Below are 22,396 nucleotides of genomic sequence, written 5' to 3'. Positions count from 1 at the left end.
AGAACATGGACACACAGAGGCATAATCCAAACAGCTGGTCATGACAGTAACACATTATAAAGCTTATTAATAAATTTTTTCCTGCATATTATGGGACTCCTCCTCTACCTGCCAGAACCAGGCTGTTGATGCCACTTTGGGCAAGGCAGCAAGACAAATGTTGTACTTCTTGGCTCTGTCCTGCCCAGCTGAGGTCAGTGGGAGCTCTGCAGCCACTTGCAGTGAAAGCAGAAATTCCAGCATTATGAAAGTCAAAGTCTTCTACAGGCTTCCAGTAAACCTCAGTGTTGCACCCAGCTCACAATCCCAGAGTGTTTTACCAACATTTACCACTTTACTCAATATTGTGTTTAGGACCAGCAGTTTGAAAAAAGATGCAACAGATGGAGGCACTTTCCTGGCTCAGCTCACTGCAATCTGGTCTGGATGGCCTGGCAAGGAACGGGCCCTCCTTGGCTCATGCAGCCCTGGAGAAGGGTTCCCAGTACTGACAGAAGAACCATTTGTGACCTGGCCATTGGGAACTGGACTGTCATCCAAACCCCGTGGCAGCAGGGAAGACTGATTTTCAGTTACTGCAGCTGGTGACCAGCAAAAGCTGAACAAGTAGTGAGGGAGGAAGGGTGGCACAATTCTATAGGTGAGACATTTTCAAGACACTTTTGCCTACTGATAACACCCGAAAGGTCCTTTCTTGATGAGATAAGCTCCTATGGATCACTGGCACAAGCCTAGAGGAGAGAAGCAAGCAGAAAATACCCATAGACAAAAACTAATAAACAACCAGCAGCAGTATTAACTCAATATGGAACAGAAACTTTAAAATTGGCTTTGTAACCCTGGTTACTGGGTGAAGACCACATCAACCTCCTGGCATCACACTAGGGATGTACCAGAGCACATGCACCCCTCCTTGAGCAAGAGAACTTGGACAAGCCCAGAGAAACCTCAGTATGTAGCCACAGGATCTCCAAGTCCAGGTGAGCCATGGAAAAGCATTCATGCTATTTGTCACTGACTGTCAGAGTCCATTCACCTCCAGCACCCTGATTCTTTTAAGCTCAAATATTTCTACCTTCAGGGTAATGCAAATGCAACGTTACGGGGAGAGCAGGGACACCACCTTTCCAACCTCTGCTATGCAAACAGTTTACACACTGGAGCACAGCATTTATTCATGCCCATCCCAGAATGAATAATGCCAGACCTCAAGCAATCCATCCTTCAGACTGTGCCAGAATGAGCTGGTTCAATGACCTACTGGGGTAGCAGTTGCCCCTTGATGGTTACAGAAACAGAAAGTCCTGTCGGATCATGCCCTGGAGCTCATCTGAAATCCCCATGCTTGCCCAAGAGAAGACAAAAGTATTACAGGCTCAAGCCATCTGTGTGGGGTCCTCACTCCTCATATATGCCCCATGGTGCAGAGAAACAGGTCATGAGATATGACACTGTCTTCCTCCTGTCGAGCTGAATCTGTCTCCTTGGAGGCAACAACTTACAGTGACATGTCACAACCACATGAAGATGCAAAACTACCAATACTGTAATGATCCATAGGTCTCAAAACAAATCTTCACTCTTTTTGCTGGAAGCAACAAAGATCCATAGAAAAAAAACCCAAAAAACAAGGAGTCTCTCATACTGTGGAGAAGGTAACAGCTCAGAAAATAAAATCTGGGAAGGCAGGAATACAGGGGAGAGACTTTTAAAATGACCCACATCAGAAAAAAAAAAAAAAAAAATCAGCAAGGTCTGACAGAGATCCTCATCTTTCCTGAGTTCAGCTTTTGTGTCATGTTAACGCAGCTCCTTGTCAAAACAAGTTCTGTTTTGCTGCTGTCAGCACAGTGGGCTTAACGTAGCTTAAGAAAAACATCTCACATTATTCTTCATACTTCATATATCATCTCCAACAAGCCAGAGAGCAGAAAACAAGCTGCTAATGTGCAGCTGATTATTGGTGATCATGTAAGCAGGCAGCCCCTGCGATGGAAGAACACTGTCAGACTTTGCTGAGCTCTGGTTTTAGCTCTGCACAGAGTAACAACCCAGGGGGAGCTTTTGACTCAGGGAAGCACCCAGACTGTCAACTACAGAAACACAATGCAGCATTTTCAGCACTAACAACTTCACCAGAGAGAACCAGTCTGACAAGTCCCTTTTACATGGTACCCATTGTTAAAGAGTAACAAGGTCGTTGATCATACAAGACATTTTCACATGTAAAGACTATTGGCAACAATTTGAAAGAAAAGTCAGAAGATTGTTATGGAATAGACGCTGAGAAAAAGTATTGCTATTAAAAATGTCAAAGCAAACCCTGCCATTTGGTCTTTTCCTTTTTCAAACAGTTTGGCTGCTAATCTGTTAGAAGCAGCAAGTCACTCCATTCTTCATAGTTATCTTATTCTGGCCAAATTTTTCTGGATGGTATCTGTCTCTGCACATACAGTAATTTAATACAGCTTCTGGCTTCAGTCACAGAATGTTAACTAGTTACTTATTTTTGTTTAACTGCAGAAAATCAGATCACTCTCCTAACAGCATATTAATAAAAACTTGGGGGGATACATCCCTGAAATAATACTGGTCAATTTTCTAAAGCATCAGCTATTTAACTCACGAGAATCCCAGAAGACATGAAGATGATTCCTGATACCAAAGTACTCCTGCCAGTGTTTCACTGTGCACTGTTTTCTTTTGCATATCTACCCTGTGAAAATATCTCATCACCATTCTCCCCTGGTACTCAGAGATCTTGTACTGCTCTCAGCAGTCAGCATTATAGCCTTCATACTCTCTGCTGAGATTTGATGGTTCATTTCCTCTGCCCAGACTAACTTCAGCTTGTCAATATTGCCCTGCAGTTCTGTAAAAAAAGTACATGCAAAATATACTTATTTGTACTTAGAGAAGATAGTTCATCTTGAAATTCCCTTACACAGCAAGACAGTGGTGATAAAACAGGTTTAAATACAGATTATTATTAAACCTTTCTTCCTTTTCAAAGCTTCCACGCTAAATTCTTGGACTTTGCTGACAACATGCTCAAAGTGTCTCATTCTGCTTCTTTGTGAAGGACCTGAGTGTAGCTGCAATGTTTATTTCTCACCACTTTTCACCAGGCTGGGAGTTTAGCATGAAAAATTTAAAAAAAACATTAAGATCTGGGGTGTGGCTCAGAAGGGGAGTTCTGTGTTTTCAAGTCCAGTCCATGCTACTGCTGGCACTCATGCCCTGTGATACAACAGCAATGTCCTAGACAATTAGTTTTTTCCTTCCCCTGCTCCTATGGGAAAGATGCTTCACAACCTCAATCTGATGGTTGGAAGCATTTCTGTTCTTGGCAGCCTCCATTTGTTGAGGACTAGATTGTTCTTTCTTATGCTCACATTTTCCTTCAGTTTAAATGAGGCAGCCCTCCTCCAGCCTTCTCCTAGGATGCATTAGTAGACAGCTTTCACAGACCTGTCAAACTTTTTTTATTGCTAGCTACATTGAGTCAAATTTTTAGCATTCTTTTACCAGACTGGGTCTCTCTTAGCCAATCATCTCAGCTGCCCTCATTTCCCAAGTCAAATACAGTGTGAGATGGGGTAGTGAAACAGGGCTCAAACATGAACCTTAATCCTTTTGGATCTACCCTCTAGCTCGTCATTCTCATCTCTATGCAGAAATTCAGAACCACCTGAGGTCCGAGACAAAAACCCTTTATCCCAGGTGTTACAGATACCATCAATAACAATTCTTCCCTTTCCCCACAGAAGAAAAAGTTCACTTTAAGCTATACCAAACTGGTGTTCCAGTTACTGTGTGGTGACAAATAGCCAGGAAGGCAGAAACAGCCAAGCTGGCTTCACCACTGCAAACAGTGGGGTGGGTCTCATTAAGACATACAAACTCTGAGCAGCCACCTCAGGACAGCATTGATCTACCTGAACAGGCAGCACAGCAGAGTCTGTTGTCAGGGTATCCTCATTAAACCCCTTGTCACTTCACCAGACACAGGTGATGTGAGCTCCCTGTCCTTCACACATGCTTGCTTCACCTCCTCTTTCACCCAGGCATTCATTAGGCCACAGAGTGGAGAAGCTTTTTCTTGTAGGATTCAGCACATACACCTCACCTTCCTAAAATCCTTGCAGATTTTTTCACCTTATGTCAGATCACTGAGAAAATTTGGCAACGAAATTGTTAAATGCATCATGCTAAACACTGTCAACCTGTAAAACCCCACTGGGCAGCTGCTGTACACACTTATCTCTATGCAGCCAGGCTCTGCCATCTTGCTGGCTTAAAAGAAATGTTAATTTTCCCATGTAGAATATAGAGCTGGATTCAATTTCTATTCCTGACCCTTTCTTCTCACTCATTCTATCACTGCTTTTCTCCCCCCTTTTCTTTGTAGCCACATGCCTACAGCAAGAGCAGCATCCTGGCAGACCCCTGAGGCCAACCAGTCCAAAGCTTTCCTGAAGCCACAGAAAGTTTCACCAGTTTACAGTGGAGTAGGGCATGGAGTCAGGACTCTTGCTGCTGGTTGTGGTACCTCCCTTTCCCTTAAAACAAGCTGCCTCAATGCTAAAACCTGACTCACATGGAGCTGCCCCAGCCTCACTGCTGCACTCCAGATTAGAAACAGAGTGATCCTGAGCAGGGACAGACATGAGTGGGCACCTCACTCTGGCAGCCCTGTGCTCCAAGACACCTTTTTGGCAGTAACACCCTGGAGTCAGTGCTCCATTTCCTGCCCACAAGCAAAGCTGGTACCAGACAGCAACAGAGCAATGCTTATGTCATCTTGCTGTAGCAAAACATCCTGGCAATTCAGAACGCTACACCAAACAGCAAAGACATTTTGCAATTAAGAGCTGGATGCCAGGAAGCAGAAAGTTCGCACCTGCCACTGAGCCTTTCAGGCCAAACTGAAATAACCCACTTGGATTTAATCTCTTCTTCCTAAAGACAAAGCCACAACTCATATGTTTCCATTCTGTTGATGACAAGCAGATGATCTTGTCAGAAAGTCAAAGTCTTAAGTACTAAATTCCTGATTCCTGCTCCTAATTCTGTCACATATTGTTTCAGTCAAGTCATCCCATGGCCATTTCTCAGCTTCCCCCCAAGAAGAGGGGAGGGTTATACTTCACTGGGCTCTCCTGAGCCCCAGTCATGAACTCTGGAATCCATCACCCTACTACAGAGTAACTTGTTTTTGTTTCTTAACACTGGAAGGAAGGTATTGTTATTTACACACACGCACACAGAGTAACCCCATCTGAGTAGCTGATCGTACTGAAGGAGTCAGGGAAGAGCACAGGTACCATGAAACGAAAACAGTAATGTTCTGGATGTCTTAACCCAGATCAGAAATACAGCATCACTTCTCCCAGGCTTCAACTCCCTTCTCTTTCCCTGTCTGAACTGGAGTCTACACCCAAAATTGTGCCAGTCTACATTAGGGTCTTTAATTTCCACCCCAGTATTTTCCTCCTCTCCTGGATGTCCCTGCAGAGCTGTTCCAAGCACATGTACTACACATTTTTTGCCCTTATTCAGGCTATAATGAACATAAATATCAAGCTGGTCAGGACAGAAAACCAACAACGTGTCCAGTTCTTCTAAATGAAGCCTAAAAGGACAGTCTTAGCAAGGCCTGTACTACTACACAGAAACTTGAGTTTTCAAGCTAACTAGGGATGTATGGGTGCACCAATTAACAACCACTCAGAGATAAAGGAGGAAAGCAAGTGATGATAATAAGTCCCCAGATGGAATAAACTGCCTTTCACTGAGCATCACCACCTCTTCAGAGAAGTCAGGCTAAAACTTTGAATTTCAATTTAGTAAGGTGAAAGAGATTGTGCAGTTTGCAAAAAGAATTATATATATGTATTCTACAAAGAATAAAGGGACGCTGTTTCTGCAAGGAGTGGGAAGAGGAGGGAAAGTGGTATTTTAAAAATCCTTAATGCATAGAAAAGCAGAATGGATAATGGTGAGTTCCTTGTGTCTAAAAGCCCTAAGAGTACCCATGTTTTTGTTCATCTCAGGCGCTATAAAATACTCATATGCAGGGGAGCAATTTTGTCCCTACTTTTATTATTTTTTTTAATTGCACCAGTACCATCTCCTGCCCACCTGCAAACAGCTCCCTCCTCTCCCCTTGGCAGGGAACAGAGGAGACTGTCCCCAGCCACCAATGAAACCAAAGAGCTTTCAGTGCTGAAAATTTCAGCAATGCCCTCCATGGCCTAAGAAACAGAAACCCTGTGCAAGCCCAGGGTTTCTGGGCTACAGCAGTGTTTTTTGACAGATGTATGTGGAATAGCTTATGCCTGGGTTGGGGAAGGAATTTTTTTTTTTCCTGCAAGCAAAACTGAGAGCTGCTAAACAAGCATAAATAAGAACCACTTCTCTTACAGATAGTGCTGGTATCCAGGAACAATACAGTAGCAATCACCTGTGTCCAGTGTTTCCTGATGAGTTCTTACCTGATCCAGTAGGACAATGGAGGCAAAGTCTTCATTTTCCTATGTCAAACATTTTTTTTAAAGCACCGTTTTGCACTTCTGCCAGCTCAAATCTGTATTTCTATCAATGCTGGCAGCAGTGCCAATTGCTCAGTATCACTGCTCTTGAGGGCTTTTTAGATCCTGACTGCTTTCAAATTACACTAGATATAAAATAATGCCCACCTGCACACTAAACATTTATTGCCAAAACTGTACCTCTCAGTGAACAGGGCTCTAACAGGCAGTGGCCAGGAAGGCTGGTCTCCTCTTAGCTCTGCCACTGTTTCAGTGCCATCCTTCCCCCTCCTAGCTTCACCCAACACATCTATTTGAAGCGAGCTTGCATTTTGGTCGGACACACTCAATGGTTCCACACTGTAAGGGCAAATGGTTTTACTTCTGTCAACTGCTCTACAATGAGTTGCTGCCACGCTACAGAAATTCCAACAATCCTGAAGTCATTTTACTGCCTCTCACAGACTTCAGTTCATTGCCTTAATGGGGAGGCAACACTGGGGTATCCACAACAGCAAATGATAGTGGGATGCATCTGAGTTCTGTAACATGCTTGTTAGACCCCGTGTTCTATTTCCAGGAGCAGGGCAAGCTAATGAATTGTATTTCTATTACAGATTTGGAGTCTAGCTACATTTTGCAAAAGAAACCCACACCATGAGACCTGGGACTTCCACCACCAGCTGACCCTTGGTCCACCAGGGAGCACTTGCAGGACGAAGTCTCAGGAGTGTTTACTGTTGCCACTTCTGATGTAAAAAGCAAACAGCCAGCAAGGACTTACTTCTGGTAGCTCTACCCAAATACAGACGTTTCATTGCAGGCTACAAGACTGCCTCCGCTCTCCACAAGCTTTAGGATAGTGAAAACAAGGATGTCTATGCCAGTTGTGAAGGGAGACATAGAACAAAGGGCAAGTTAAATCACAGCTGTAACACAGAAAGCCCTGCAGAAGTGTAATAGTGGTCTTTGGATTTTGAGTGGTCTCTATGCTTGACCCAGAAGGCACTGGGTGACAGGATGAAACAGGCAGATACATGACATTTCTCACAGGAAAAAAGATGCTCATTTTCACCATGATTAACACTTTACCCATCAGCAATATCAGACAGAAATGAATTCCAGGAATTCCTGGCTGACATTCCTAGTCTTGCTGCAGAAATCCACTGGTAGAGAACACAAATCCAAGGCATCCTCCTGGTACAGAGATGGCACTGGAATGGGCACAGGTTGTTTTGTGGATGGGAAGCCAACATGTCTGTATATCCACTTCCTGCACTTGAGTGGTGAGGTCTGATAGGAGCAGACAAATACCTGCACATGTATTTTCAAAGTCTTTTTAAAACTCAAGTGTTTGTGCAGCTGTGATCAAGTCACTCTAATTCAACCAGAGGAGAAGCATGGCATGGCCATGTGATTGCAAACAGTGAAGTTTCCTTGGCTTGGCAAATTACTGTCTCCACTGGGCTGTGGCAGCACTCCCTTTTAATTCAAATCCAATGCGGAACAGGGCATTTTGGTTTAAATCACTGGGAAGGCAGTAGGTTTTCATTTCAGTGGTTTAAACAAAGGCACTACTCTGCTCAGTGAGGATATCGGTACCCATGCCAGAGCTGAGCTCTGGTTTCTTAACTACACACAATTATACCGTCTTGGAGTGTAAAATAATCTGTCTAGACTATAGAAAAGTACTATCTACATAGGAAGCTTTTTTTTTTTCCTCAGTGCAGTGCTGTTGCAAACACCTAAAGTCCTGAATTTGTTTCAAACTATTAAACTGCCAAGGTTTATCTGAATGTTACCATAATCCCTCCTTGTCCAAGACCTGGGTGCAGAGAAGGGACCTGTAACCCACTCAGTAGCAGAAAATGCTTCAGACATCCCAGCTGATCCTGTTGGATGTCCAACTGTCAGCATCACAGCAAGCCATGGAGCCCTACAGGACATTGGGATTTTGGTTTGCTCTAGGCTGTTGCAAAAGCCACCAACTGGAACAGTTTTACCCACTTGAAAGCAAGAAAATCCTACATTTATCTCAGTGGTCAATGCAACTGCTTGGGAGCACTGCCAAATAATATTTATCAGCCCAGCTGAAGGTTTTATAACTCAGCTGTGTAAGTTCATATCACAGAGAACACCCCGATACAGCAAGCAGCCAGTCTGGGAGTACTCAACTTGCTCTTACACTATTTCATTTTTATTAGTTATTAGACACAAGTAAGAGTTTTGAAATGAGCTGACTTGTGAACTGAACAGATCTGCTTATGTCTACAACCCAGCAAGGAGAGGATCAGTCAATGTTCCTGTAACCAAACTGGGGCAGCTTGCCAGTGCCTGGGTATCCAGCACCAGGAGGACTTGTTGGAAAAAGGGGGAGAGTATCAACACACTTAAGAGGTCTGAAGAGGGAGAAACTGAAAAGTGAACAGTTAAGTGTCTGCCTCACCTTCCCCTGTAAGTAGAGCCACACACATTGCCAGCCTGGCCGTGCTAGTTTTCAAAACACCATTGCAGATGAAAGAGGTGTGAGATGGCTCTGTATATCATCAAAGCACCAGCTGACCAGGAGAGCCGAGGGGCAGGATGGCTGTGGAGCCTCTATTTTGCCCTCTACAACACAAGTGGCTGCTGCTGCCAAAGCAGCACAACTTGTGCAGGATATACAGGCCAGTGACTTCTGCTGGGAATAAGCATGTAGAGGGAAGGCCTTTCCCAACAGCTCTTATAATTATTATCCCAACTTTTTATTTTTGTATTTCTTGCAGCTGATCTCTGTCACTTGGCTGAGTCACATCAGCTGCCTCACTTCCCTTAGCTCAGCCTTTTTCTTACACCACCCATTGCAGGAATTACCCTGCATCACTCTTCTTGGGACTGCAAAATGCAGTTTTATCTGCACTGCCAACTAATCCTGAACCAAACTGCCAAAAAAGCTGTATGTGCTGCCCAGACTCCACAATTCCAGGGAAGATAGATAATTTGATTTAACTCTGTTCTCTCTCACCTCAAGCTAGTGCCCAATGAGAGTAACAGAACTCTACACATGATGACTGGGCAAGTTACATAACACAAGCATGGTTGTAGCTGTGGCAGTCCCTGCTTCCTCATCTTCCTTATTAAAAGGTGCTAACATGACTGCAGCCTCTCCAGTGGCTCCAGATAGCTGAATCACTGCAGTTAGGACATGACTGAGCCAGAAGGGATGGGGTGGGAATGCCTTTATTCCCACATCCTACTAGTGTTATGTAGCTGGGAGTGAGCTACCTACACCCAGCTGTGCAGATATGGATCTACAGCCTCTTCAGCACCCTGGTAAACTCATTGAAAAGTTACAGAAAAATTACAATTACAGTTCAAAATTAGCAGTAATATACCAAGCACAGCAGTTGGCAGTTTTTTCTTCTACTAGAAATGTTTCCAGAACAGGCTGAAATAAAGAACACACATGTAGGTCAGTGCTTGCCTAACAAGGCCAAGATGTCACCTGGGAACTTCAAGAGCTAAAGCAAAACCACCAACCCATTACCTTGGCTCTAGCCTATGCTATTGACCTTGCACCTTCCCTGACATCACTTCACAACTTAAAAAAAGTAATAAGGGGATTAAAAATATATCTCTGAACCTCTAAATCCCACAGGCCCAGTCCTTCCAGAAATCCAAGCCACTTGCTTGGGAACATATCACCAACAATGGCCACAGTGAGAAAGCAAAAGGCCCTGACCATGATATCAGCCACACTTTATAACCCAGCACTGTCCCCGCAGGAACCAATTGCTGCAGCAGGGAGGCTGGAGGCAGCAGATAAGCCTTAGCTGGGTGATAGGCATCAGCTGCCCAGTTATCAAGGGAGTACAAAAATCAAATAGATTTTGATTTAGTAGTTTTTCATATATTTTCATATATTCTGGGGAAAGAAAAGAGAAGGACCAGGGAGGGGGAAGGGAGTTAGAAGTCTTTTTCCAGGGTGTTATGATGTCAGATCTTTTTAGCACTGAATTTCTAGGTTAAGCAGTTACTGAGACATGTGGCTGCAGAGAACTGCAGTCAGCGCAGGCGTCTGTAGGAGGAAACTGAAAGCAGTGGAAGAAAGGATTGCACATCTGAGGGCTGCAAACCCTGCCTGAAGGAAGCAAGACAGTACAGCAAAGTCATTCCCAGCACGCACAGAAACAAAGAACAGCAGCACTGCACCCTCAGAGAGCCACTTCCCAGTGTTACAATTCAGCTGTCCCATCTGGGGTAGGAAGCTCACTTAGTCCTTCTCTCAGATGTGACCCAGGCTTTGGGCTGCAGTGCCAACTACAACATCCACTGCTCCACGCCAGTCTTCAGCTCCACAATTCCGTGATGGGGGCAGATCATCACCAGTGGATTAGACCAACAAACATCAGCTGTGCTGCTGTTTTAAGTCCAAAGAAAAGCAGATGAAGGTAACACAGTGGATTTGAGTGCCGGCAACAGAACCGGCAATGAACCAGGCAGAGCTCAGTAGACAAAGTAGCAGAAGCAAAGATGAACCTTTGATTACATGAAATTTGACCCAGTAAAGCTTGGCATTCAGGTACAATTCTGCTGTCACTGACATGGCTATGACAACGGCTCAATTAGCAAATTTCCATCTATTCACCAAATATTAGCATCTCTGGCATAATCTTCCAGTCAGAAGTCTTGAAAGCTGCAGACATTTCAGAAAAATCTTTCCCACAGCACATAAAAAGTATTCTTTAACACATAATGGCTTGCAATTAGGTTTACAACCAAAAACTACAGGAATTTAATTCAGAATTTTCTCTGACATCAAAGGATCAAGTGCATAGAGAAAGCCAGACTTTTGGATCCATTCTTGTGGCACCTTGAAAGTGCCAGCAGGGCACCATAACTTCTGTTCTCAGCCCCCAGAGCCTGCTTAGCACCTGGGAACAGCATGCAGCCCCTCTGGGCAGTGCCAAGCACCAATGGCACAAGGACCTGACTAAACAGGGAGACAGTATTTCCACCACACTGCAAGTTGAGAATCACAGAGGGACCTGAGCCACTCTTCATCTTCAGGGAGCTACATGCTGCATTTGTGCTTCTGTAAGCTGCTTCCCAGCCCCATCTCCATCCCTGTTAATTACTGTCACAGCAGGAGAGTTTCTGCATTTCAAAGAATGGCCCTTGTTATTAAGCAGGAAAACAGGCAGAAATAGACAGCACTACACCCATGGAAACTGTAAGAGATGTTCTCTTCTTCCTGCATAGCACAGCTCATTTGTTTCCCTTGGTTAAAGCAGGAGGAAGGGTGGAAAAGCTGCTCTGACTAGTAGGGAGCTCTCAGCCTCCAACCAGTCTGTTGGGAGAGGCTGATGAAGATGGGATGTACCAGCAGTAGTAAATCCCAGCCCCACAGTGTCAAGCATCTGACATTCCTGGCAGGGAACTGTGCAGGACCACTGACTGCAAGAAGTTTGGGCTGAGCCTTGCCCACCTTCTTCCAAGAGGGCCTGCCACAGGGCAGAAGGGCTGGGTCTGGCAAGAGCTCCACATTACTGTAGTTATTCTGCATCTAGTTGCTTCTGTGGGCACCTCTAGATCGACTTCAGATATCTGCTATGGAAACAAACCTTAACTCTGGTGTTGGATGGGATCTTACATAAATTTGGCTTTTGAAATAATTGGTCTTCCCTCAATCAACTGAATGAGACCATCACACCCTTCTGCAGATAAATCTGCTCTTTTCAGTTAGGACCTGCTTCCTGGCAACCTTGCTGGATTCAGATTTTAAGCACTTCTTATTGAACAAAACTGGTTATTTAAATGGGGGAAAAGATGTAAAAACCACAGCTCGCTCTCTCCAGCTGATTGTCTTTGGAAACAGGACTGGAGGCTGCTGTCCCAGAAGACTGAGCTGCCCTTATCTCAGGCACTCTGTTAAAAGACTTAGAATCACTTATTAATTTAGTGAAAGCCCCTTAATTTTGATCTTTTGTCTGCATTAATTGATTTGCTATCAATAACCTGCATTGATTAGACCTCCAGACCTGGCAGCCACTGAAGATGAAGAGACAGAGACTCTCTTTCAGAGCAGGAGTTCAAAGCCTGAAATGATTAAAAAAGACAGCACCGAAACGGCTGATAACTAAAAGGTGTCATTCTTTTTCCATTCAAGTATGAAACTCTGTGCAGTTAACTCTTCTGGTACCTAAAAATGCTCTCAGGTCTAAGGTATTTGTATAACCTAGAGCTAGCTATTACATTTACTCCATTTTGCTATTTTAATTAAAATATTATGGATGCTCTTAAATACCTGACAGAATGAGAACCAAGGGAAAATTTTATCTGCTTCATCCACAAAGAGAGCTCAGGGAAGGCAACCTGACCCAGAGATTGGCTCAGGTGGTGCTCTCGGATCCCTTCCAGCAGACAGCATTGTAAAGAGTGGTTCATGAAGCCAGATTTAATTTGCAGCAGTTCCAAACCAAATGCAACAGTGAAATTTAACAGTCATCAGTTAAAATTTTGACAATAAAGTTTTGAAAGCTTTAAACAGCTTGCTAATCCAAGATGCCAGGAAATCATTAACAAACCAGCTAAACCAGCTCCCTGTCAGAGACTCTGCTGGAACACAGCCCTGGGTTGCTCCCACCTCAGTATCCCCCCTGCATGAGCTGCAGCAGGGGCAGGAGATGTGAATGTTCACCTACATTGTTCCTCCACCAAGAAAACCAAAGGTACTGGCTAGGGAGAGCTCTTAGGCCACCTAAGAGAGGCTGGTTTGGGACAGACATTAGGCACACAGTCAGAACACCTGAGCTACCCTGCGTGCATCTCAGGGGGAAAAAAATTACAGCCAGTGGACATATCCAAGGATCCACTGTCTCCAGTGTCTATGTCTGCTTATGAGTCCAAATCTCCAGTAATATCTTGCTGAAGAGTGCAAGACCAGCTATTCACTTTACCCCAGCATCTGAATAAATCCAGGTGGCCTCTGTCCAAAGACACTTAACTGTTGTTTGAGACATCCAGCTACCTTAAGAGCAAGGCAGCATAGGAAGTTCTTTTTTCTCCCAAGCTTCATCAAGTGCTCTGGCCACGCACCCCCCCAGCTGTGATGTTACAAACCTTAACAGCACACCTTCCTACACCTGCAGATTTCCCTGTCAGCATGCATTCCACTAGAAAAAAAGAATGTAATTCCTCTTACAGTTTGTTTGGTGGCAGCACAGAGTACAGCACAAAGTACGTGTGTCACTTCCTGCCCCGCAGAACGAGCTTATCAGCTGCTGGTCCTGTCGAACCTGGTTGGACCAGTCCACCAGCATCCTACCCAAATGTAGCAGAATTCTGACTCATGGCTCAAACACACCCTGTGTGACAGCTTACAGAGCAGCACAGCCAGTTCACACCGCAGCACTTTGCACTGGGAAACTGACACAAACACAAATTGTAATGAGCTTCTACATTTCTACTCTGACAACAGCACACAGCCACCAGGACTCTAAACCCTTTCTTGTGCATCTCTCCCAACTCTTCCTTATGTGAATGTTTTTAATATCCCTCCTCTTTAATATCCCTCCTCTCTTTTTCTCCCTCTCCTCCCTGCAGACATTACACGTGGGTGTTAAATACCCCTGCAGCTGCAATTCTGCTCTCGTCAGGGGACTCATGTTTACTGCGTATGGGCCTGCACATGTCCAGAAATCCCAGAAAATTGGACCACACTCCTAAGATCTAGCTATACAAAATTTCTGGGAGAACAAGACATGTGTTAGCACCCATGCTGTGGTCTCACACTATAAGGAGGGGTGAGTTCCTGAGCCCTCAGGCTCACAAACAGGTCTGGATAAACCCAAGCACTGCCACAACTGTGTCTGCTGGGAAGGAACCATCTAGAACATCACAGGAGAAATAGCCCACTGAACTTAAAAATCCTGTATTTTCTAAAAGTTCTTTCCTTTTGTATGGAAAGGCTATGTCAGCCTTTATCCTCCACAGATTAAATGTGAATAATGATTGGGACAGCTCAGCACTGGAATAGATTGCCTTGGGAAGTTGTAGAGTCTCCATCATCTGAATTTTTTTTGAATGGGCTCAACAGTCATCTGTCAAAAATGGTCTAAGTATTAAAAATCCTGCCTTGGGAAACAGAGGGGAAGTAAGAAATAACCTCACAAGCTTTATTTTCTGTTTCTCTAATTCAAATAGAACTTCTGGGGACTATAGAAATTCCACTTGCCCCCTCAGCTGAGAACAGCACACCTTCTCCTAAGGCCTTGTGTTTCATGCTCATGTGTTACAAGGCCTCTGTTCTGCAGTAAGGGTGGCCCACTCCATGCAATGGTCCAAGTGATCCCTCCACATTAGCTTCCTACATCTGTAAAATGCAGTGGGATGAAAAGCACAATACTGCAAATATCTCAAAATCTCTGTATTTTAGAAAGGAACTTTTATTCCCACTTTTAACACATGACTAGTAGATCAAAGTAACTGAAGGCTTTATCTGGTATCTCCCAGATACTAACACTGGGTGTACATACATCACGCTGATGTGCACAGGATGAGAACCGAGGGAGTCAAGATTTTTTCCCACCCACAAAGAACAAAAATAGGCTTTTATTCCGAATGACTTATTTTAAGCTAAAAATGAGAAAGAACAAAAGCAAAGGCTCCAGGAAGTGGAGTCTGCACCCGCATCTTATTTTAAGATGCAGCTTTGACTCTTTAGAAATTTAAAGCTGCATTGCACAGAAAGAAGAATCAGTTGAGTGGTGTTATATAGCTCACCATTTCCAAATATCAATCTAGGATCTTAGAAGCAATAAAGATTCAATAACACTCCAGTCTCCAGCTCTGAAAATGCAAAGATAAAAACTGTAACAATTAAGGACAGATACAGATATGCAATATACATTGCACAGATGTTTTATTTCCCTGCAATTATATATATGTCCTCCAAAATAAAACCCAACCTTCATTAACTCCACATCACAGTGTTGTTGTATATTCCTCATGAAAAAGAAATCAGTAAAAATGAAAGTACTCATCAAGATAGCATCAGCATCCAGACGAATCACATACACATTCCACCAAATTAATTTCCGACATGTTCAGATGCTGGCCCTCCATGAGTAATTATTACACAAATATTTCCAGTTTGCCTCTTCAGACTCAGAAGATGTATCTAAAGGAAATATTTGTGCAAAATTAGCAGCATAGTTTTACACACCTACTGAAAAACACCACACATACATCCTTTGGGGATACACACAATCATTTTTGGAGACTCCACACAACCATGTGCAAACTTATTAGGAAACAGAGCTTCAGCATCAGTTAATGAGAAAAATCCCTGCTGAGGTCAGAGGCTCTGATGCAGATTGTCAATTCTGACCTCAGCACCTCAGGATTGCTGGCTGATGCCCCCAGGCAGAGCAGGGCCAGAACAGCTGTACATGAGCAGCTTGCACAGAGCCACTGCAATATACAGATATTCCCCTCTCAGAGACAGGAACACATCCAGCACTGCCAATTTGCTGGCAGACACCAGTGACTGTGTCCACAGCAGGCAAATGCAGCCATGCAACATTCTCATTTTCTGATGTGCAAAAGCAAAAAGCATTCAATTTCATCTTCAATCAATTTACTTATTGATTGGTTGTCTCATCAGATATAGCAGAAATTCTCTCAGCTACCGAGGAAAAAAAATGCCAAATTGTTCCTTGACATTTATCCTAATCCAAGGGAGAAATTCAAGGGAAATAATTTCATTTGAAAACAGCTGGTTCTCCTTCCCTGGTATCCCACCCATTGCTTGGAGAATTTCTCACTCCAGAAACAGACTAACCCTTCACAGCATTCAGCTTTAATAGTGGTTTAGCTGCAGACTCACAGGCAGAGCAGTAAGACACACTGCTATTCTTCCTCTCCAGTGGGTGTTTAAGACAGCCCACAAAGACATTTAGATACCTCAGTTTACCTTAAGCTCCATAAAGAAGGTAGTTAGCTAAACACTGTACGGCTCTGAGCTTGCACTTAAAAAAAAAATCCTTTTTCAATTTTGGCAAGTGACTGGAAAACAAGTCTTCTAGTTCTGATGAATAATCCTCTTTGATTTAAAATCCACTGCTGAACTGCAGCTTCCCTCTAGCTTTAATATGAAGGGATAGACCAGCAGAGACTACTTTTCAGCACATAAATTAGGAGGGGCAAGCTGTAGGCAGCAGGTGATGTATTGCTATTGCATCACCGTTTGTTTGATTAGTGATTAGGAAGTAATTGCCTCTCTGCCCAAGAGATGAAATCTGGCAGAGTCCTTCTGAAACAAACATGGCATTTATATATTCCTCTAAAAGCTGTAAAATACTTCAGTCTCCAAGCACTGTAGTCCTAATAATCTTTGAATATACTTTGATACAATCCCTGTGTACAGCTCATTAGGCACTGAATTCTTTGAAATAAGAAGCCCTTTCCTGTTATCCATGCACAAATCTAACACAGATGCCCCCACTAAACAGATGCAAAATGCCACCGCAGTTAAGAGGTGATTATAAAGGAATTTGATTGGGTTAATGGAGTCACATATGGTGATGGTGTGGTCCTTGAGAACATTGCTCCTCAGCTTCAGCTTCCTCTCATATTAATCCTCTCCAGGGATTGAAGGAACAGAAGCATGGACAGCAAAAAAATCAGATTTATTGGCAGAGCTGACATTTTTGGATGAAAATACTATTAATCACAGTCACTGAGGCAAGATCAATAAAAAATTCATAAAGAACACATCTTGTAACATGTACATATTCCAAGAAACACTGACAACCATACCAGCACCATAATACTAAAATAAACCCGGTGCTTTTCCTCCCCTGAGTTTTGACTTTTGTTTCTTGAATCTGTGTAGCAGAGCTCACAGTGAGGATGCTGCTGAGTGTGCCCTGTGCCTGTGAGCACTGATGCCCTTCACCAGCTCCAGCAGGTGCTGTGCTATACACACAGGGCTTGGGACATGGAAGGTTTGACAGGATCAGAGAAGAGGGAAAAAAAAAAAAAAAACAGTACTTTGCTGTGATCAGTGCTCAGACTTGAGGGAAGGGGGTGGATGAAGTGAGAAGATTACAGATTGTACAGTACTATACACTTCCATATTTGCTTCATTTCTTGACCACTCTGCAATTAGCTCGTGTTCCTGAGAACTGCAGGTCTTGTGTGCAGAATGAAAAAAACTATCTTTTCATTTGGATGCTCATGCCTTTTCTTGCTGTAGGTCTTTTATATGTAGGCCTGTCTGTAATGGGGCAAGAGCAGTTTCCTTTGCTTGTCAAGAATGGCAGTGTTTCTTGCATAAAATCCCATCCTGTTGGAGCATGAGAGAGGATATTGCTCATGACAGTGGCCTCCAGACTTGTAACTACAGAGGCTGAGCAAAAACCAACCCTATTAAAAGACAATTCATCTGCTGTCCCCAAAAGTCAGCTCTCTTTCCCAGATCAAACCTCCTGCTGGTCCGAATAATACATTTCTGCACATGTTTATTTTTAGGGTACAGCTAAACACTGATACAAATCCTACAGAGCACACATAGCACTAGTTCTTAATTACAATAAATTCACTGGGGAGGAAAGGAGCCTGAGAAAACAACCCAAGCAAATCCCTAAAATAGCTCTGTCAAATCTCACCTATTTTATACAGGATATAACCATACCTGACCCTTTCACTAAAGCTCCAGTGTCTGGATTACATAATTAAACAGTAATTTAATTTTAAATACAATGGCTAGAATAACTACATTGAAAAGGAAACCAGGAAAAAAACTGAGACCGTTGTATGTCACTTACACCCTCTGTAAGAAACTAAAGAGACTGAATGATGTCTCTAAGTGTATATGTTAGTAAATATCACAGAGTTTAAGTCGGCGCCTTGATTTTAGGAGACCTGGCTTATGATGTTTTGAAGCAAACACCTGCTCCAGATTAATATTGCTATGAAACTCTCAATAAATTGTCTTCTGTTCTCAGGTCTCATTGCTGCCTGAAGCACAGCTTAACCTCTCTTGAGAGAATAGCCCAAAGTGAAGCAAAGGAAACTTGTTTTCAGATACATCAAACTTCCAGGGCACAGAAACACCCAACAGTTACCCCCAGAGAGTGAAGGTTCAAGATGGCACTGGAATAAATGCCTTTCCTGTGCCTCTAAAAAGCTAAAAATTGACATGCTTATTGTTTACATCAAAACCAGCTGGCATGCCTAATATTTCAGGAAACAGATTTTGCAGCTGTAACACAACTTGAGGAACACCCTATATTTCACTGATATGAGGTACTGCAACAGCTGAGCAATATACCTTTTTCTGTACAGCACATTCAAAGCTGGGAAATACTTTTTTTGTTGTTTGCTGCAAATATGCTTTTTCTTATCTATAAAAATAGACATAATAATGATGCTTTATACAGCTCTGAATCTCACAGTCCTTTCAGGGAGCTCAGCATCTGAGTCGTGGAGCTGGAACAGTACCAGCACCTCCACAAATCAACCAGTGAGTAGAAGATAAAACACTTGTGGGGGAGCAAAGACTACAACTTAAATCTTTCTCCTGCTGGGCTGCCCAACACTGTGAAACACTTATTTTCTATAATTACAGAGGTGCTAGCTATCACAAGTTTAGAAGTTTGGTGATATGAGGCAAATACGATACAACTGTGGAGAACATTCTGAACTGATTAAGGATGTTATAAATGTGACAAGAACAGGGTTTTATGGGTAGCTTTTTAATTTTAAGCAAGGTATAGAACAGATATTTTGCCAGAACAACACTTAACATTAACTAGAATCCACAATTCCTGGGAGACATATTAGCAAACCATGCCTCACCTCAAGAAAGGAAAATACAGGCTGCAAGACCCTCTGAGCTTCCCTTCTACCTCCATTCTTCTGCTCTGTATTGCTTCTGCTACACATCAAAACCACAAAAAACCAGCGAAACAAACGAACAACTCTTAGAGGGGAGTGGAGGAAAGGCAGAGCGGCCGCCGTTGCTTACCGGTACAGGAGAGACCGGTACAGGAGCGCCGGGAGCGAGCGCCGGGAGCGAGCGCCGGGGCAGGCGCGGCCAGCGGCACATTTGACGGGCAGCGCGGGGCAGGCGGGCCGGGCCGGGCCGGGCCGGGCCGGGCCGGGCCGGGCCGGGCCGGGCACAGCGGGGAGGCCGAGGGAGGGAGGGACGGAGCCTCTGTGCCCCGCAGCACGCTCCAGCTCTTGGGGCTTGCCCTCGGCACAGGACCCTCCCTGGGTGTTGTTCGGCCATTCCAGTAATTCCCTGGATCCACGGTCACTCTGATGCATGGGCTGCAGCAGGAGGATGGCTCCATGACGAGATGGCTGCTTCTAAGAATTAAATGATATCGCAAAGAAGTGCACTAGAGGGGGGTACCATTAATAGTTGAATCACATACACCTCCTGTAGACAGAAAACCAGAGTCCTAGGCTGCCTGGGCCAGAAGGGGAATCACCTGTAGACACTATTAGCAGAAAGGCCCTGACAGACGGTGTCACAGCCTCTCCATGACACGTGGATTGCATTTCTATGCAGGATCTGTCTAAGTCTAAAGGCAACAAGTTTTTAAACCAGTTAGCACTGGAACCTGCCAGAAGACAAAAGTGAGAAACTATTGCTTGCTCAGCAATTTGGCCCAGACTCAGCCAGCAACTGGCAAGCCAGAGCTGTATCACTCATCCCTTGAGAGCATTCTGGTCTGTGGATTATGCCGCCTTAACCGAAACCGTATGTACCCTAAAAGGCAAATCCCTACATCCAAGTAATTCTCATTTTGCTCATCTGCAGAGATTGGTGCTTGCAGTAACAACAGTGGGACGCTGAGTTTGTGTTCTAAGCTGTAAATAGAATACCTGGCTTCAGTAGTTCTTTATCCATTACAGAAGAATCGCTTCAGTGCACGAGGTGCTCTTGCTGTTTCACATTCCTAGGCAAGAAAACTGATGAGCAGCAACTTGAAAGCAGATGGGCAGCTGGAATGGTTAGAAGATAGAACAGCAAATGAGAAAGCAAGCAAGCACAACAAGTGTCTGTGCCTTTGGAGGGGGCAATCAAAGGGAAATCCAACAGGAGCTTTTCCTGACATGACACAGGCACATCTCCCTGACATGTTCCACAGCGAGCACGTGCAAACAGGGATTTTCTAGTTGGTGACAAGTTTTGTAACATCTGTTGTCACCTGAGGATGTGGAGTTACCTTCACTAGCATGGTAACCTTCTGCTATTGGCCTCCATTCCACCTCAGCAGTCTCAGGAGAACTGGCACTAACACCAGAGCTGATGGGGTCTTGGAGAAATTCATAAAGACCATAGAGCACTCATACACTCCCTTTAGCTGGGGAGCGTTTCTGACTCAGAGAGAGAGAGACAGAGGGAGAGAGTTGTCTGCAGCATCCCTGCAGCTATATTTCACTGTTCACCTCCACACCTCATTTCCCCACCATGGTTGCACTGTCAGGTGTGCAGGGCTTCTCTGTGAGTGTGGAAAGGTCATTTCACTGGCTGATCCTCAGCAGAGTGCCCCAGGCAAATGTGAACCTCTGACAGTTCTCAATCTTCATTAGATATTCCTTTGCCTTAGCAGCTGAACCCTTCATGATATCTGATGTGTTTTGCCTTATCACACCTCTCTGAGATGGGCCCTCTAAACTTCTCCTTAGGATTTGGAGGTTAGGGCACAGAGACTAAAGGCACATTTTTAAAGGTCCTTAAGAAATTTACGGATGCAGATTTGGCTGATACACTTTTCAAACCATGAAATGCATAACTGCAATTCAAATTGCTGAATTGAAAAGCCCTGGGGAGTCTATTTCCTTTTGATTGATATCAATGGGAATTAGATATGTTTGTTTCTAAAAATCATAAACTTTAAGAATCTAAAAGCTTCAATTTCAGCACCTTTCCTTACCACATAGCAGGAAATGGAGTCAGTTTTCCAAGCATGAGGCTATGGCTCTAGACACAGGTCTTCTTCTTAAATTTTTTTTTTTATTATTTTTTTTAAATTAAACACAAGTCACCAGCCAGCCTGCAAAGGAGGAGTGTGCTATTAGACAAATTCAAGAACAGATCTACAAGTGGCTACTGAAAACAGGGCAGAGATAAGTCCATTAGCATCACTGATCCAGCATTTCTGAACATGGAGAGAAAGAGCAGAAAGTGCCAGAGTTCCCAGGCTCCCCCTGAAGAGCATGTGCTTTTGCTGTGGGGGAGACAGAACACTTGACCAGATGGCCCAGTGCTCTGCTCCAGGAAGCAATTCCTCATACTCTCCTGTTGTTATGTCTCAAGCAGTCTCTGCTGTGGCAGTATAAATGCACCAATAGCCTGCTCTAAGCACCAGCTTCTACCACCCTGCAGTCACACTTTCTGCTGTAATTCTCCCAGCTGGACAGGAACACATGGACCTTGAATGATCTTCTTGGCATTTTACTATGTAGACTGCTTTTTGTCCTGATCCCATACATTTTTAAATTAGAGTCTGAGCTGGTTATCTTCTTTGGAGCTGTTTCATTGCCACAGTTCCAAATCTGTGAATACGCTCTGCTTTTCTCTTTCTTCTTCAGACTCTTTTACATTCCATTTTTTCCTTCACAGGACTGTTATTGTGGTGGTGGCTGGCATGATTATTGCTACTTACTCCCAGTTCCCCAATGGCAGAGTAATACCTCTTTAATTGGGTATTTTTCCCTCCCGACACTAATCTCCTAACAAATGCCGATGCCGTGTTAGATGCTGTGTGGGGATCTCTCATCACTATCTCTTTAAGCAGGCAGTTGTGTGTGGAATGAATGCACAGTCACTCAGCATGGATGGATTTGTCTGAGTCCCTGTCAGC

General features: G+C 43.9%; 1 protein-coding gene across 5 annotated transcripts in view; it reads right to left on the bottom strand.

Annotated features, from left to right (window-relative positions):
- Positions 1–22,396, bottom strand: part of LOC146766271 (uncharacterized) — a 127,959-nt gene that overhangs the window by 32,891 nt on the left and 72,672 nt on the right. Inside the window, exons 1-2 of one of the 5 annotated variants that reach the window (XM_085590692.1) lie at positions 16,489–16,744; positions 15,297–15,362 (exon numbers count right to left, since the gene is read on the bottom strand). The exons of 1 other annotated variant lie outside the window; for it this stretch is intronic. The gene's annotated coding sequence lies outside the window, so the exon portion shown is untranslated. Of the gene's footprint in view, positions 1–15,296; positions 15,363–16,488; positions 16,745–19,376; positions 19,511–19,545; positions 19,688–22,396 lie in introns of those variants that run through there. 3 more of the 5 variants (XM_085590689.1, XM_085590693.1, XM_085590691.1) reach the window with 3 other exon arrangements.

Source organism: Lonchura striata, chromosome 12 (genome assembly GCF_050655825.1).
Source record: "Lonchura striata isolate lonStrDom1 chromosome 12, ASM5065582v1, whole genome shotgun sequence".
Taxonomy (NCBI): domain Eukaryota; kingdom Metazoa; phylum Chordata; class Aves; order Passeriformes; family Estrildidae; genus Lonchura; species Lonchura striata.
Note: the sequence above shows the minus strand (reverse complement) of the source record. Positions and strands in the feature narration are given on the sequence as shown.